Source organism: Balaenoptera physalus (genome assembly GCF_965194825.1).
Source record: "Balaenoptera physalus genome assembly, chromosome: 1".
NCBI lineage: Eukaryota > Metazoa > Chordata > Mammalia > Artiodactyla > Balaenopteridae > Balaenoptera > Balaenoptera physalus.
Genome location: NC_138882.1, coordinates 36,297,471 through 36,315,679, shown reverse-complemented (window position 1 = coordinate 36,315,679; position 18,209 = coordinate 36,297,471). Strand labels below are relative to the sequence as shown.

The following is an 18,209-nucleotide window of genomic DNA, read 5'->3' as shown; positions in this document are numbered from 1 at the left end:
TAAGCCTGTAAAAGAGCAGATTACATTAGAGAATGAGTTACACTAAATCATATGAACATGTTATATTAAATGATTTTTGACCTACAAGGATGGCAATTTAATAAACCTAATAGAAACATTTGTTTTGGGATTTTGGGGTAAGAACTTATCCTGGAAGAGGAATGGCTTACCAGGTTGTTAGGGAAATGTTGTGGGGTCAAATAGTGACATCCCTCTTTTCTGCCTAAGTTTATAACCAAGTAAATGATAGAGAAGATCTGGTAAGATAGAAACTGGGGTAGACAGTCTCTAAAGAAGGCTGATATCGATTCTTTCTCTCCCGGAATGCTTTTCTCCCCACAGTGTAGTGGATTCTATATTCCTTTCTCTTGAATCTGGGATGGCCTTGTCACATACTTTGACCACTATGAATGTGACACAAATGGCATTATGCCAGTTCCAGGCCTAGCCAGCTGCTGAGCTCTCAAGGAGGTGGGACTAGAATACTGAAGGATAAAAGAGAAAGAAAAAGACAGACAGAGACAGAGAGAAGCCTGTCACCTGGAAGATCCCTGAGGCACCAGATATGTGGGTGATGCATTCTGAGACCTTCCAGCCCAGCCTAGCTACCAGCTAAATTCAGCTAAGTAACACCAGCTGATGCTATGGGAATCAGAAGAATGACCCGAGTGCTCTGAATTTCTGACTCAAAGAAAAAAAATAATAATTGTTTTAAATTACTAAGTTTGGGATGATTTGTTGTGCTGTAATAGATAACATGCAGAGACCAAATATTAACTTAATACCTGGTAAATTTTACAATGAGGAATGTGGCTTCAGTGTGTAACAAATATGGGCCTCCTAATATTTAGCACCAGAATTAGATAGACTTATCTAGTCCCTATGTATGGACTCACTCTGTAAAGCTTGAAGCATTGGGGGAAGGTGCATACCTCCTAGAACCAGCCTGACTCCCAAGAAAGAGGCTACCATGCTCAGTTCCTCCTCTCAAACTCACCAGTTAGGCACATCAGTTGGGAGGTATAAGAGTTGGAAAGAGGCCAGGAATACTGGGGGAAATCACTCCTCATAAAAAAAAAAAAAACAGACATAGGAAAGAAAGATAAAATATTGGGAAGGAGATCAAGTTAGAAACCTAACACTGTGGTACAGAGGAACAGAGGAGACATAACAACTTTGTAGTAACATAGATGTCCTTGCCTCATTCTTCACCAACAAAATTGAAACCATCAGCAATACTCTCATATTCCTAGCATTCTCCAACTCCATACTTTTATTTATACCTATTTGCCTCTGGTCTTAAAAGATGAGGAATACTTTCTTGATAAAATCTCTTTTCAGCTCTGCTTCTGATCTCATTTTATTCTGTCTCTTCTAGGACCTTGTTTCATCAGTCATAGTCTCTCCTGCGTCTTCCACCGCTACCTCACATTTGCTTCTACTTCAGACCTATAATTATACTCAATTCATCCTAATTCGAAATAAAAATAAAGTAAAATAAATCTTTCTCTTGGCTCCATATTTCCTCTAGCTACTACTCCTGCCTCTCTTTCACTTCTTATCCAAACTTATCAAGGAATAGATTTCATCTCCTGTGCAATCCACCTCTACCCCCTGCCACCTCAACCCTCTGCTCCCTTACCCTTACACACCATTTCACTGAAATAGCTTTCTCAGAACACCAAAGACCCTCATGTTTGCCAAACCCAGTAGTCACTTTCTACACTGTCTTAATGGCCCTCAGCAATAGATAGCTTTTGGGAATTTTGCCCAGCTCACATTTACATTCTTAATGGCTCTGAACCCATAGAGATGGTTCCTGGCTCACAACTGATTGTTTCAGAGTTAGACACACTACCAAAGCTGGACCAATCAGATGCTCCACAAATTTGGTATCAAGACAAAACATTTTAGTTCATACTGGACTAGACTCATTTATTTATTTGTTTGTTTGTTTAATTATTTATTTATTTTTCATTGCAGTGTGGGGGCTCTTTGTTTCATTGCGGTGCACGGGTTTCTCTTTAGTTGCGATGTGCAGGCTCTCTAGTTGTGGTGCATGGGCTTAGTTGCCCTGCGGCATGTTGGATCTTAATTCCCCCACCAGGGATCAAACCAGTGTTCCCTGCATTGCAAGATGGATTCTTAACCACTGGACCACCAGAGAAGTCCCTGGACTAGTCTCTTAAATGAAGATGTAAACTTGGTCAATGGTGACAGTGATGAGAGCCAAAGGGACACCTAACCTGGCTCTAGTTCTTTTTATATTCCACACTGCAGTCTTATGCTTGAATCCCTATGAAAATCTACGTTACATGTAGATTTCATTGGCGCCTTCCCAAAACTCTATCAGTATGTACTACTGTTTTCCCCATTTTACAGATGAGGAAATAGACACAGAGAAATTAAAATAATATGCCCAAATCACACAGCCAGTAAAGTAGGACAGCAAACATGTGAACTGAGGAGACACAGAGCCCACTGTATTACTTATAATACATAAATTTCCCATTTTGTTTGGGGCTAGTTTGAGTTAGCTAATGTTATTTTCTTTTTACTTCCAGTTTTATTGAGATATAATTGACATACAGCATTGTATAAGATTAAGGTGTACAGCATAATGATTTGACTTACCTACATCATGAAATGATTACCCCAATAAATTTAGTGAACACCCATCATCTCATATAGATATAAAATAAAAGGAAAAGAAAAAATGTTTTTCCTTATGGTGAGAACTCAGGATTTACTTACTCTTTACAATTTTCATGTATAACACACCAGTGTTAATTATATTTATCATATTGTACATTTCATCCCTAGTACTTATTTATCTTACAATTGGTAATTTATACCTTTTTAACCACCTTCATCCGATTCTCACTCTCCCCAACCCTCCACTTCAGTTAATCACAAACCTGGTCTCTTTTTCTAGTTTGTAACTGGAAGTTTGTACCTCTAAATTTCCTTCACCTACTTCACTCGCCCCCCAACCGCCTTCTGACAACCACCTAATTTATTATCTGTACCTATGACTCTGTTTTTGTTTTGTTATGTTTCTTCATTTGTTTTATTTTTTAGATTCCACATATAAGTAAAATAATACCATATTTGGTCTTTGTATGACATATTTTATTTAGCATAACAACCTCTAGTCCACTCATGTTGTCACAAACAGCAAGATTTCATTCTTTTTTGTGGCTAATATTCCATTGTATATATGTATCGCATCTTCTTTATCCATTCATCTATCAGTGGGCATTTAGATTGCTTCCATATCTTGGCTATTGTGAATAATGCGGCAGTGAACATAAAGGTGCATATATCTTTTCAAATTAATGTTTTTGTTTTCTTTGGGAAAATACCCAGAAGTGGAATTTCTGGATCATATGGTAGTTATACTTTCAAATTTTTGAGGAACCTCCATACTGTTTTCCATAGTGGCTGTATTGATTTACATTCCTACCAACAGTGCAACTTGATATTTGTTGTCTTTTTGATAATAGCCTTTCTGATGGTGTGAGGTGGTTTTGATTTGCATTTCCCTGAAGATAAGTAATATTGAGCATCTTTTCATGTGTCTATTGGCCATCTATATCCCTTCTTATAGTTTATTTCTCATGTTATAGCATTGTGGTTGAAAAAGATGCTTGATATGATTTCAGTTTTCTTAAGTTTACTGGGACTTGTTTTGTGGCCAAATGTGTGAGTTATCCTGAGAATATTCCATGTGCACTTGAAAAGAATGTGTATTATGCTGCTTTTGGATGGAATGTTCTATAAATTTCTATTAAGTTCATCTGGTCTAAAGTGTCATTTTTTAAAAACATCTTTATTGGAGTATAATTGCTTTACAATGGTGTGTTAGTTTCTGCTGTATAACAAAGCGAATCAGCTATACGTATACATATATCCCCATAGCCCCTCCCTCTTGCGTCTCCCTCCCACCGTCCCTATAAGGTGTCATTTAAGGCCAGTGTTTCCTTATAGATTTTGTCTGGATGAAATGTCCATTGGTGTAATGGTGGTGTTAAAGACCCCTGCTATTATTGTGTTACTGTCAATTTCTCACTTTATGTCTCTTAATATTTGCTTTATGTATTTAGGTGCTCTTATTTTGGGTGCATATATATTTACAATAGTTATATCTTCTTCTTGGATTGATCCCTTTATCACTATGAATGTCCTTCTTTGTCTCTTGTTACAGTCTTTGATTTAAAGTCTATTTTGCCTGACATAGGTATTGCTACTGCAGGTTTCTTTTCATGTCCATTTGCATGGAAAACCTTTTTCCATCCCCTCACTTTCAGTCTGTGTGATTCTTTAGATCTGAAGTGAATCTCTTGTAGGCAGCCTATGGTCTTGTTTTTTAAATCCATTTATCCACTCTGTCTTTTGATTGGTATCTACATTTAAATTATTTACATTTAAAGTAGTTAATGATAGGTATGTGTTTATTGCCATTTTATACATTGTTTTGGTGTTGTTTTTGTAGTTCTTTTTTGTTCCTTTCTTCTTCTTTTGCTTTCTTTCCTTGTGACTTGATGACTATGTTTAGTGCTATGTTTGGATTCCTTTCTCTCTTTCTTTTGTGTATGTGTGTGTGTGTGTCTATTATAGATTTTTGGTTTGTGCTTACCATGATATTTATATATGGCAACCTATATACATACATAATTATTTTAAGTTGATGCTCTCTTAAGTTCAAATATATTCTTTACTATTTCTTATAAAACCAGTTTAGTGGTGTTGAACTCTTAGCTTTTCCTTGTTTATAAAACTATTTCTCCATCATATCTGAATAATAGCATTGTTGGGTAGAGTATTCTTGGTTGTAAGATTTTTTTTTTCCTTTCAACACTTCAAATATATTGTGCTACTCCCTTCTGGCCTGCAAAGTTACTATGAAAAGTTGATGACAGTCTTACGGGAGTTCCCTTGTATGTAATGAATTGCTTTTCCCTCATTGCTTTTAATATTCTCTAATTTTTTCCATTTAAATTACAATATGTCTTGCTGTGGATATCTTTGGATTGAACTTGTTCAGGGCTCTCAGTGTTTCCTGGACTCGGATATTTGTTTCCTATCTTATTTTAGAGAAGTTTTCAGTTATTATTTCTTCAAATAAGTTCTCTACCCCTTTCTCTCTTTCTTCTCCTTCTGGAACCCCTATAATGTGAATGTTAGTATGCTTGATATTGTCCCAGAGGTCTCTTAGACTATTCTCACATTTTTTAAAAATTCTTTTTTATTTTTTCTCTTCGGCTTGGGTGATTTCCACTACTCACTGATCTGTTCCTCTGTATCATCTAATCTACTGTTGATTCCTTCCAGTATATTTCTAATTTCAGTTCTTGTATTCTTCAGTTCTGTTTGGTTCTTCTTATATTTTCTAGCCCCTTGTTAAACCTCTCACTGTGTTCATCCATTCTTCTCCTGAGTTCTCTGAGCATCTTTATGATCACTACTTTGAATTCTATGTTGGGTAGATTGCTTATCGCCACTTCAATTCGTTTGTCTTCTAGTGTTTTGTCTTGTTCCTTCATTTGGAACATATTCCTTTATCACCTCATTTTGCCTAATTCTCTGTGTTTATCTGTATATATTAGGTACGTTAGTTACATTTCCTGATCTTGGAGAAGTGGCATTTAGAAGATGTCTTATTGGGCCCAGCAGCACATTCTATGGTCACCTGAGCTATTTGATCTAGGGATGTCCCCTATATGGGCTGAGTGGGCCCTTCTATTTTGGGGGGGCTGACTACTGGGGGTGTGCTGGTAGGCTGACTACTGTGGGGCTGACTACTGTGGGTGTCCTGGGTGTGTTCCCATAACACTGTATTCCCCAGCCCAGTTGGCTGCCAGGCTCAGCCTTGTGCAGACACTGATGGCCACTGGCGGGGGAAGCTGGGTCTGAGGGCAACTGGCTTCGGGTGAAAGGGGCTGGGGCCGGCACCAGCCTGCTACTGAATAGGACCATGACCTTCAGAGTCCCAGGGCTGGATGCATGCCTAGGGGGTCCCAGAGAAGCTGGAAATGGGGCCTGGGGGACCTAGGGCTGGTGCCAGTCAATTGGTGAGCAGGGCCAAATACCCATGTGACTGGTTGCTCAACCAGGGGGTCTCCAAGGACTGGTGCCAACTGGCTGGTGGGAGGGGCCAGGTCCTGGCACTAATAGGCTAGAGAGAGGACTCCAAAGTGATGCTTGCCAGCACCAGTGTCCTCATGGTAGAATGAGCTCCCAAAAGTAGCTGCTGCCAGCATCCATGTTCCCAGAGGGAATCCCACTTGCCTCCTGCCTCTCTTGGAGGCTCTCCATGATCAGCAAGTAGGTCTGATACATACTCCTTTTAAATTATTGCCTCTGTGCTGGGTCTCAGAGCATGTGAGATTTCATGTGCACCCTTTAAGAGCAGAGTCTCTGTTTCCTACAGCCCTCCTGTTCTCCTGTATGCAAGCCCTGCTGCCCTTAAAAACAGACATTTCTAGAGGCTTTCCAGTGCTGGGAAGCCTGATGTGGGGCTCAGGCCCTTTACATCTTGGGGAGGACCTCTGCAATTGTGATTATCCCCTCATTTGTCATCACCTATCTGGGGGGTGTGGATTTTTACTATACCGTGTCTCTGCCCCTCTTGCCCTTCTTGTTGTGGTTCTTTCTTCATATCTTTAGTTTTGGAAAATCTTTTCTCCTAGTCTTCAGGTCATTCTCATTTATAGTTGCTCTGTAAATAGTTGTAATTTTGGTATGCCTGTGGGAGGAGGTGAGGTCAGGGTCTTCCTATTCCTCCATCTTGGCTACTCCCTCTCTGGCTGATGTTATTTTCAAAGAGTTTTAACTAGTATGCATTCACTGATCCTTGACACTGTTGGCAGCCTCCTCTTTCCTGGAATGCTCAGACTCCCTTCACTTTGGTGAGATGGCACTCTTCTGGTTCTCATACTGTCTCTATTTCCTTTTTGGTCCCTTCTCCCTCCATCCACCCCTTGCATAATTGTTCTCCTGCACTGTCATCTTTGTCCCTGTGCTTTTCTTACTGAACACACACTATAAGCCTCATCTCCCACCATTCCATGTCTAGCACTTCTGTTCCCATAACACTGTATTTTCACACACACACTGTGTCTTTACATGTCCTGTAATGAAGATAGGGTCAGAAATAAGTGTAACAGAAAAAAAATGCAATAGAGAAAATTAACCAAGCCAAAAATCGGTATCTTAGAAAAAGTAATAAAATTGATAAACCTCTGATCAAGAAAAAAGAGCACAAACAAATCTCCACAAATATTAAGAGACTAACAAGATAATAAGCCATAAATTTGGCAATATTTTGATGAAATGGACAAACCCTTGAAAAACCACATACAAAAATTAACACAAGAAGACATAGTAAATCTGATTAGTTCTATATCTATTAAAGAAATTGAGTTCATTATTAACCAATTTCCACACAGACAAAAGTAAAGACCCAGATAGCTTCATTGATGAATTCTTCTAAACATTTAAGGAAGAAATACTAATCTTAAACAAATCCTTTCAAAAAGTAGAGAAGGGAATACTTTCCAACCAATATTTTTGAGACCAGCATAACTTTAATACCAAAATCTAACAAGGGCAATATAAGAAAGGAACATTACAACCCAATCTCTCACAAGAACATAAATGTAAAAATCCTGAGCAAATATTAGCAAATCAAGACCAGCAATATATAAAAGAGAGTAATAAGCATAATACATCATGACCAAATGATACATTTTCCAGGAATTATCTTGATAGATAAAGAAAAAGAACTAGATAAAATTCAACATTCATTCATGGTAAAAACAAAACAAAACAAAAAACCCATAGCAACTAGGAACAGTGGGGAGATTTCCTTAATCTGCTTGGAGTATTTACCCCTTTCCCACAAAATACTAATGGTAAATTATTTATTTATTTATTTATTTATATTCATTTACCTTTAAAGTGTTCACTGTGATGGTTTGATATACATATACATTGTGAAAGGATTCCTATCATCGATTTAATTAACACATTCATCACGTCACATATTTACCATTTTTCTTTTTGGTGAGAACACCAAAAGAGAGTAAGTTCTACTCTCTGAAATTTCAATTATTCAACACAATCTTATCCAACATAGTCAACATGTTATACATGATATCTTCAGACCTTATTTATCTAACTAAAAACTTGTACTCTCTTTTACCAACCTCATCCTATTTCCTCCACGCCCTGCACCCCACCCCCAAGTCTCTGGAAACCACCATGACACTCTCTATGAGTTCAACTTTTTCGTTTTCTATTCCACATGTTAGTGGTACCATGCAGTATTTGTCTTCCTCTGTCTGGCTTATTTCACTTAGCACTCTGTCTTCCAGGTTCATTGATGTTGTAAGTGGTGGAATTTCCTCCTTTTTTTAAGGCTGAATAATATCCCATTGTCTATATAATAGTGAATTATTGAAAGTTCTCCCCATCCCTGAGATTAGGAATGAGCAATGATGTCCTCTGTCACAACTTCTATTCAACACTGTACTGCAGTTCCAGCCAGTTCAATAAGTCAAGGAGGAAAAGTTAAGAAAAGCCATATGGTTTGGAAAGAAATAAATGAAATTGTAGCATGATTTTATACAAGGGAAATCCCAAAGAATCTACAAACTTTTAGAAGTAATATGTGAATTTAGCAAGGTCACTGAGTACAAGGTCAAGATGTAAATATCCATTGTATTTTCTATATACTAAACACAAATAATTAGAAAAAAAAATTTCAAATGATACTACTGATAATAGCATCAGAAAATATCAATCCTAGGAATAAATTTAACAAAAGCCTTGTAAATTGAAAAATATAGAACATTAGTAAAATAAATTAAAAGGGATATAAAGAAATGGAAGAATATACTATATTCATGGATTGGAAGACTAAATATTGTAAAGGTTTAGATTCTTGCAATACAAATAAAAATTCCAAGAAATACTTACTGGTGGAAATTGACAATCTGATAGGGAAATGTAAAGTGTCAATAACAGCAAGTTTTGAAGAACAAAGTTGAACAACTTACAGTATCAGTTATAAAGATCTATTATAAAGCTATAGTAATTAAGTCAGTATGGTATCGGCATAAAGATAAGAAGCTGACCAATAGAACAGAGTAGAAAGTCCAAAAATAAATTCATGCATATATGGTCACCTGATTAATGACAAAGGTGATATAGTAGAGTGGAGAAAGGATGATCTTTTCAATCAAATGCTGCTGGGTCAAGTGGATACCCATCTGAAGAAAAAAATAATGATCCTAACTCATACTACATACAAAATATCAATTCCACATTGATAGAGTTCTATTACTAAGAGAATAGAAGAAAAGCTCTTAGGAAGGTATTTGATACTCTTAGTGATGTATTTACAGCTGGTAAAATAAGGTTCTCTTTTAAAGAATTTTCTTGAATATTTTCACATGTTTATTTTTATATGTCAAATATAGAATATCTACAGAATATATATGTAAATATATATGGAATAAAAATGTCAAATATCGGGAAATTTACAAATAAACTTGGAATTTTATTGGGATTGCATTGAATTTACACATATTTATCATATATACATGACTGTAAATAAAGAAAATCCAAAAGAATCTATAGACAAATTATCATATTGAATACTAAGCATTTGTGGTTGCTATTAATCTCTTGCTAGTACCACCTAGGTGTTTTTCTCATTTTAGAATCTTTGCTACCTTGAATAGGCCCCAACAAAAAGAACTCACAAAATAAATAACTCTGAATGAATATATGAAGGAATGAATTAATGTATGCTCTCAATCCTAAACTTAAAATTCTGAACAGACAGTTTCATGCCCTTAGGTAATAAATTGTTTACTGCCATCAAGAAAGTGTATCTACTAACTTAATAATTTTTGTGTTTTTTTTTTGCATATAGAATGCTGATGAGAGTTATGGTTCTTTGCCCTAGAAAAATGTAGGTGTGTAGATATACAAATATTTGCATCTACTGCTTAAAAATTCGTAGACAGTTAAAAGGTCATGTTTTGACTCTCAGTGAGGTCCAATGTTTGGTGTTTGGAGGATTAGACCTTGCATGAAATCAAATGCTATGCCCATGTTCATTTTTTAGGCACTGCCAATACTCTATAAAACAGTATCTACTTCAGGGAGAGATCCTACGATTGGAGATATGAGTAGAGAGAAAACTGGGGAAGATTTTGGTGAATACTTCCCTCTCTCTGGCTCTTGAGAGTTTTCTTCTTGCTGCTTATAAATCGGTGTCATCTATATTCAGTAGTGTAGAATGACTCCGCATGTGATGTTCCTGACCAATTTCAAAGTTTTAATTCCTTGTCACCTGTGTTAAGTCCATCCCCAAACCTGATCCTTCTGGAATGCACATTGACCCTTATATTCCTACCTTTTCTCAGACTTAATCCAGATGCTGATCTGTCTAATCCATAGCTTAGACTCCTGCCGGGCTCTCATCAGCAGTTGTACAGATACATATCTCACTGCCTCCACAAAATCTACTTCATAATATACCTTCTGATCAAATTTTTCCTTCACCAGTGGTCTCAACAGGGTATAGCGGACAGTCCTTTTTTTCTCCTGAATGGGATCATAGCCCAGTTCCACCTGCCTCTGTTTCAGTTGATATATCCCCAGCTTACCAATGCCTGTGAGCACCTGTATCTGGTTCACCTTGTGTAGCTGATCCAAAATCAAAGTATATATGTTGCCTGGAATGGGATACTGAATCTCAAAGTAACTTTCATTCAGAAAATAAGCATGTTCTGGGAAATGAGAGCTTTTCACCATCATGTCAGTGTAGATCTTGGTGGGAGAATTATCAGGTTTACTAAGATTCTCCTCTTCCTCTCCTTCTTCCTCTTGGTAACATGTGTCTTTAGAGGTAAAATAATTTTCCTGAGAGTGGAAGAAGTTGGGAATGAGGCTAATTGGAGCTGTTTGGCCCAAGAGGAAACTAAAATTTGAGAGAAGCAAGTGAATAGGACTGTCCTTATGGAAGAGGAGGAAGAAAGAGGTCAAGCGGGAGAGGTCACTGGTGTGGAAAACATTTCTGGAGAAGGTCAGTCTGGAAAACTCCAGGATCACCCAAGGTAGTTCTTTCTATGCTGATAATGCCCAATAGATAGTAGAAATAAAATTGGGGGTGCAGTTAACATAATCTTCCAGCATCATAAAGTATTCAGAGAGCTTGATAGCAAAGTTCATGAGGAGGGCATGATCTACTTTCTGCCTGGAATAAAGTGTTTCACAGGGTGAGGAGTGATTAACGTTATTCAGATCTCCTGGGAGAGGAGAGTCACTGAGATGACCATGGATCACGAGCAGCTGCTGGGCCTCAACATGAAGATGTCTGAAATACTGGCAATCATTTGGCTGAGCCATTCAGGGTCAAGATCTGACAGGTAGACCAGCACCACAATATACTTCACCTCAGGTTCTGAGGAAGCTTGGAACAGGGACTGCAAGGTGTCCAAGAGGTAGCACCCATTAAGATGCTACACTGAGGAAATCCCCACCGTCTGGAGTCCTGGGCGTGGGGAAAGATAAGGGAGCCTTTAGCACCAAGATGGTGAAGAGTTCCTAGGTCTCTCCTTCTAGGTCTTCCCCTTACAATACCTATGACAAATTCACATTTCCTCTCCCTAGGAGAGTGTGATCCAGAGGCTAATCTCTGGTCGGAAGTAGTGAAGTTGTTTTATTTGATCACTGCTTTGAAAGGCTGTTGGGGGGATCTTTATGAAGGACAAGACTCCCTCTAATGTGAAAGGCTGCCATGTACCAAAGATAAAATTGCTGGCTTAGCAAATTAGCCTGGCATTGACCTCAGAGTTATCTCAGCTATCATGGATCAACCAGACCTGGATTAGAGGATCTCCAGGGACCTATGACACCAAAGGATTCTGGCAGCCTAGTGTACAGTGGGTCAATATCCACCTGCCCTCTTCTCCCTCTACCCAGGGCTTTTTCCCATGGTTCCCTCTGGGTCCTCTCCCATTCTGTTTTCCTATCCCTGAGGGGCCTGCCATGAATGAGTTTCTCTATGGGTTGGCTTCTTAATGGTTGCGTATGGACTTAACTTGTTAGTCCTTCAAGGTGGTGACAAGTGGGAAGAAAATGCACTCAGGATTATAAACTATACCAAATTCTACAGCATGGCCCACCCTCAGAGCACCCTCCTTTCCCTGCCAGATGCCAGCTCATTTTCCCTGTTTACCCACTTTCCTTTTCCTTATTGGACTATGTACCATGTCTGACCTTTTCCCAGAGTGAGTACGGTGTCTCACATACTCACTCTTTTCCTGGGGAGGGCCTCCAGGCAGGAATTTGTACTTGGCATGTTGGAGTAAAAGGGAGTTTTTCTATATGTCCTTGAAGATCTCCAGATGGTTCCTGCTTTCAGAGCTGATTTCCTCAACAACTATCTGCCAAGCTATGTCCTGTTCCTCCTGTTGGGGATAAGATATGTATCAGATTTGAAATTCACCACCAGATCCTCTAGAGACAATTGTGAGGCAAATCCCCCTTTCTGGACGGCCAGGCAAGCCCCAGAATCCGGTCACTAATGAGACCGAGTGTCAGGGCTCAGTTATTTGCCATCCTTACCCCATCATGAGAACACACAGGGCCTTCCAGAAGGGGTGGTAGGCCTAGAGTGAGTGAAGCAGGGCTCTCCAGTTGTGTGCAGAATGCCTATAGGAAAATTCTAGGTTTATGTAGAGTAAGAACTTGCCTGTCCTGATCATAGCCCACATCTAATCTCTCCTACAATTAATCAGCTGGGCAAAAGTCATCTAAGTTGGATTAGACTGTGTTAGGTTCTTCGAGAGATGCTGAAGACCAATGCTTTGTCCTGTTCTTAAGGAAGTTACACATAGTGCCTCAGTTCTAATGTCCTTTCTTTTGCTCAATTCTGACCATGTACACATATGAACCACTTCCCCACAACTACCTTATGCTTTGCCTTCGCTGGCCTGAGGCATTTAGGAAAAATGGGGATTCCAAAACCTGAGCATGACCTGTGTTGGATTTGGTTTTCTCTACTTGCAGATATTGTACACTTGGGAGAAGTTATTTTAGATCTGAGTCTCAATCCCTGCATATGAGAAATAGAAAGAATAACATCTCTCATGCCAGGCTCTGGTGAGGGAAGTCACGCAATCATCATCACATGCTGGTCCTGCCAATCAGCATGGTCTTCTAGAAGTGTCTGTGCATTGTACTCTCCACACTTAAAATGCCCCCTCTTCTTCCCTGCCCATATTCAAATCCTATCCATATTTCAAGATGCAGTGGAATGTTGCTGTTTTAAACCCAAGAATTTGGAAAGCAACTTTGAATTAAGCTGACAGGTGTTGGTTTGAATTATTCCTTCAACAACATAGAGACCCTCGTGGAGTTTCTGAAGGAGAGCTACAGGGAGATGGTGGAATCTCTATTACTCCCATTCCACACCCCTGTTATGTGGGTCTATTAGTTACCACAAATCATGCATCAAATCTCTGATTATTTCCTACGTATAGTGCTGCTCTGTTTTCCCCTGAAATTTCCCTTTTCTTTATCTGTTCCTTTCTTCTGTCACCATTGACAGTTATATCAAGTTACTCTCTTCCCCTTTCTTGGCTGGGCAATTGAAAGAATGTAAATTGTCTCTTCTTCAGGAAAACTAGAAACCAAATCATATCATTTCCTTTTATGTTCATATAAAAATTTACTCTGAGTCTTAAGCTCTCTCCTCTGAGAACATTTGCAGTGATTCTGGAGTGTTCCACATTGATAAGACCTAACACTGACTTTTATTTCTCTATTTTCCTACTTAATGGTTGAAAATTGGCTACACTATCAGGTTCTTGTACTCACCAAAAGAAGTTTATATTCACCATTTTGCATTTTCTCATGGAGAAAGAAGCACAAGAGGGCTAATGACACAACTGCTATGATATATCTCCCAAAATAATGCTGCATGATGCCAGGGGTTGGGTGCAGTGAACAGCATACAGATCCTGTGTCTCCTACTCAGAGAAGCACACAGATGCCATTTTCTTGGCTTTATTCCTTCCTACTTCTAGGCATCACTGCCTTATTCTTCTCCCCCCTGCCATGACACGGCTCATTCCAACTTTTGCCATCTAAAGAATGAAAAAGCCCAAGGGGTTTGATTCTATTCACTCTCTACATTCTGTATCTTCTGCATGGGTTTACAGATGAATTGTTATTTTCTACTTATTTACTACAAGAAGTTAACTAACACTGACTTTTTCATCCACTTATACAGGAATACTTCTTAGGAAAGGTGAGGAAAGAAAATGGACATGGCCATGCTATTAAAACCCTCTTGGACTGGGATCTGATGGAAATGGCACCAAAGAGAGGAAACCAAAGAGGGCTCAAATACTCTGTCCTCCAAATTCCTCAATCTCAAACTAAAGTTCTCTCTTGGGTTTTGCTGATTCTCCCTTTCTCCTAGTCATTATGCTGCCTAATTCCTCAAGGCTCAACTCAATGTCTCCTTCCAACCTCACATTTGGTCCACATGGTAGCATTTTTGTAGAGACTTATACCTCAGAATCAAGTAAAGATATTAGAGTATAAGTGCTTCAAGACATGTATCACATTCCCACTAGGGCTATTGATGTAGGAAGAAAAATGAAAGTAACCAGAAATTTCTAACTATGTGAAAACCCTCACCATAGTGGGAACAGTAAGTCCATTGGAGTCATTTTGTCTGTCAGGTGGCTCTCAGATCACACACAAAAATGGAATGTGAAGTTCCTCAGGAAGCAAGGATTTTGCTGAAACTGAGAAGAAAACAATGCTAGTTGTCTGTAGGGTTGGGTTCTGACTATACAGAGTGGGATGAGGCCACTGAATAGCTCCTACAAGATAGCCAAACCTGTCCCCTGCCAGGAGACATCCCCTGACAACCATTGTTCTCTCTGAATGGAAAGCAGGTAGCGCACCATCCCCACTATCACAGAAAGATCCCTTTGCAGGCAAAGGTTAGTTTCAAGTAGTGAGAAAGTGTTGAAAACAGCTTTCTAATTATGGCAGAGATAATAGATCTCGCCAAATATTCCATTTGTTCTCCTACGTTTCCTGGCCGCCTTGCAGTTAGGTAAGGTCACAATACTAACTCAAGCCAATGAAAAATGAGTAGAAGGAGTGTGTGGCATTTCTGGCGTCAGACTGAGAAACCTATATGACCTTCTCTACTTTCTCTCTTCCCCTATTCTGGTGACTGAGTTGGTTATGCATTCCTGATGGCATGGCTACAAGATGTTGGAGTATCTATCAGTCTAATTTCTGAGTGACCATATGGAACAAAGCTACCACTCCTCCCCCAAACCTGGATGAGACATGTAATATAAGGAAGAAATAAATTTACAGGGAGTTGATGGGTCTTTCTTCCTTACTCCCATGCTATTTTTCCAGACTAAGATCAGGCTCTAATGCTAGGTAGATCCCTCAGTTACCATAAAGTAGTCATTAACCCTCCAGTTCTTTCCTAGCCCCCAATCTGTTCTGTTTGACCCAGGAAATTTCCTTATTCTTCATCTGTCCCTCTCTAGTTTTATCATTGACAGCATCCTAGTTGTTTCCTGGTCTTGTGGACTTTTACTTTATGTATGTATTGCCTAGCAGTCAGCAAAGACAAGGAAACCCCTATGCTGATTTCTGGAGCTCTTTGTTCTGCATAGTTTCCTCCTTTCTGGAACTCTGCTCTGGAGAATCTGTGGTCCAAAAATTGCCTCAAATCAGAAAGCCTGGGTAATTGTAGGACTTAACTTCAATTGTTTCCCTTCTCTCCTGGGTTACTTGTTGTCTGATATCTGAAAACAATTTTTCTTATATTTTATGTAATTTTGTAGTTGTTATAACAGGAGGTTAGCTCTGGTTCTAGTTACTCCATCCTCACCAGAGATAGAAATCCTAAATTCAACTTTTAAATATAAAGAATGAAGCCTACAATTGTAGATAAACTTTGCTTAGTGATAATGTTTTGTTAAAGCTATATAAAACTATATAGTTTTATATAAAGCTATATAAGACTACAGCATTATGTCACAACAGGGCATGGCTCATCTGAGACAGAGATAAATAAGCATCTTCTTCCTCTCCTTCTTCTCCTCTTCCTTCCCATATTCTTTCCTCCTTTTCCTTCTTAGTCTTTTAAAAAAAATTCTCCTCATCCATCCTCTTCCTTCTCTCTCAACCAAAATAGTTCTTCTTAAACAACTTATGTCAAAGTTAAAATGATCATAAAATTTCCAGTATAAAAAATAATTATTTCAGAAACTAGTATTTCTGTAAGTTTGGTTTGAAACTCCATATTTTCTTTTCTACATGATTTAGCAGACCAATGCATTAAAAAACAATTATAAGTCTATATTTTTGGAAACACAATGTAAAAAGATGTGACATTGCAATATCAAAACAGAAATGTTGCAGGAAAGAAAGTGGGGCTGGATAGGATAGTCACGTCCCAGGACTCAGGGAAGTCCCTGGGACAGCCACCAAGTGTGGGTTCTTGGCTTCACACAGGGAAGAATTCAAGAGCAAGCCATAGTAAAGTGAAAGAAGGTTTATTCAGGGATAAAAACACTCCATAGACAGAGTGTGGGTCATCTCAGAAGGCGAGAGGCCCCAGGGTACACGGTTGTCAGCTTTTACAGGGGTGGGTAATTTCATAGGCTAATGAGTAGGAAGATTATTCCAATTATTTGGGGGATGGGGCAGGGATTTCCAGGAATTAGGCCACCACCCACTTTTGGGCCTTTTAAGGTCGGCCTGGGAACTATCATGGCACCTGTGGGTGTGTCATTTAGCATATGTTGATGTATTACAATGAGCATATACTGAGGCTCAAGGTCTAGTGGAAGTTGACTTCTCCACCATCTTGGACCTAGTTGGTTCTAACCAGTTTATGTCATGTCCTCAATGGCTATGTCATTCTTTTAAAGGTTGTGCCCTGCCCCCTTCCTGTCTAGAAATGAGTTGGGATGAAAATGTATAGGAGCAGAGTTTTTCTATATTATTGAAGTTAAGAAGGTATAAATTTAAATTAGAATGTTATAAATTCAGGGTGTTAAATGTAACTTCCATGTGTTACCAGATGAAAGTCCATGTGCCTGATGCACAGTGAGGCCAAACAACACTGAAACGTTGGAGTTTGGAGCAGAGGAATGTTTACTGCAGGGCCATGCAAGGAGGCAGGTGGCTCATGACCCAGAAAAGTCCCGAACTCGCCAAAGGCTTTCAGCAAAGCTTTTTTAAAGGCAAGGTGAGGGAGCGGAATGATTAGTTGTTGCAAACTTCTTGCTGTCGGATCCTTCGCTCTAGCAGCTGTCCACATAGGTCAGGTCACGATCATGATGTTCCTATAAAATTCCAACAAAACAAATGTTATTCTCTATTCTGCAACTTTTTTATCCCCATATGAATGAGCTCTTAAAGGTCAGAGACTTGGGACAGGCTATCTTGTATATTTCAGGCTATAGGCAACATTCTTTCACAAAAAGTGCAGAGCCAGCATGACTAAGCACAGCTTACATTCTTTTACAAAAGGTGCAGAGCCAGTCTGGGGTCACAGGGTTGGGCAGATTCAGTGTGACTAAGCACAGGAAACAAAGCACAAAGGTTAAAGTAAAAAGGAACAGATCTAATATGGAGTCAGATTTGTTCTTCCCTATTATACATGGTAACCACAAAGAATATAGCTATTGAATATACATAAAAGGGAGTGAGAAGATAATTTAAATGTTTGACTATGAAAAATCAACTAAACACAAAAGTAGTACTGCAGGAAATGAGAGACAAAAAAAGCTATTACAGCATTTAGAAAACAAATAGCAAAACGACAGAGATAAGGCCCTCCTTGCCAGCAATTACTTTAATGTAAATGGATTAAACTCTCCAATCAAAAGACAGAGGTTGGCAGAATGGATTTTAAAAACTATGACCTAACTACGCACTGTTCACAAGAGACTCACTTTATCCAGATACCCAGATTGGTTGAAAGTGAAACAATGGAAAAGACATACTCCATGCAAATAGAACCAAAAGAAAATAGGGATGTTTTTAGTATCAGACAAACAGACTTTAAATCAAAAAAGTTTACAAAAGACAAAGAAGGACATTTTATGTTAATAAAAGTTTCAATACAGCAAGAA

At 38.8% G+C, this 18,209-nt stretch overlaps 1 pseudogene across 1 annotated transcript in view; it reads right to left on the bottom strand.

Annotated features, from left to right (window-relative positions):
• Positions 1 to 5,922: 5,922 nt before the first annotated feature.
• LOC309647368 (alpha-1,3-mannosyl-glycoprotein 4-beta-N-acetylglucosaminyltransferase-like protein MGAT4E) overlaps positions 5,923 to 18,209 on the bottom strand; it is a 28,426-nt pseudogene continuing 16,139 nt past the window's right edge. The window contains exons 2-4 of the transcript XR_014268473.1: positions 14,728 to 17,417; positions 12,335 to 12,488; positions 5,923 to 11,569 (exon numbers count right to left, since the gene is read on the bottom strand). The product of XR_014268473.1 is annotated as an alpha-1,3-mannosyl-glycoprotein 4-beta-N-acetylglucosaminyltransferase-like protein MGAT4E (transcript). The remainder of the gene's footprint in view (positions 11,570 to 12,334; positions 12,489 to 14,727; positions 17,418 to 18,209) is intronic.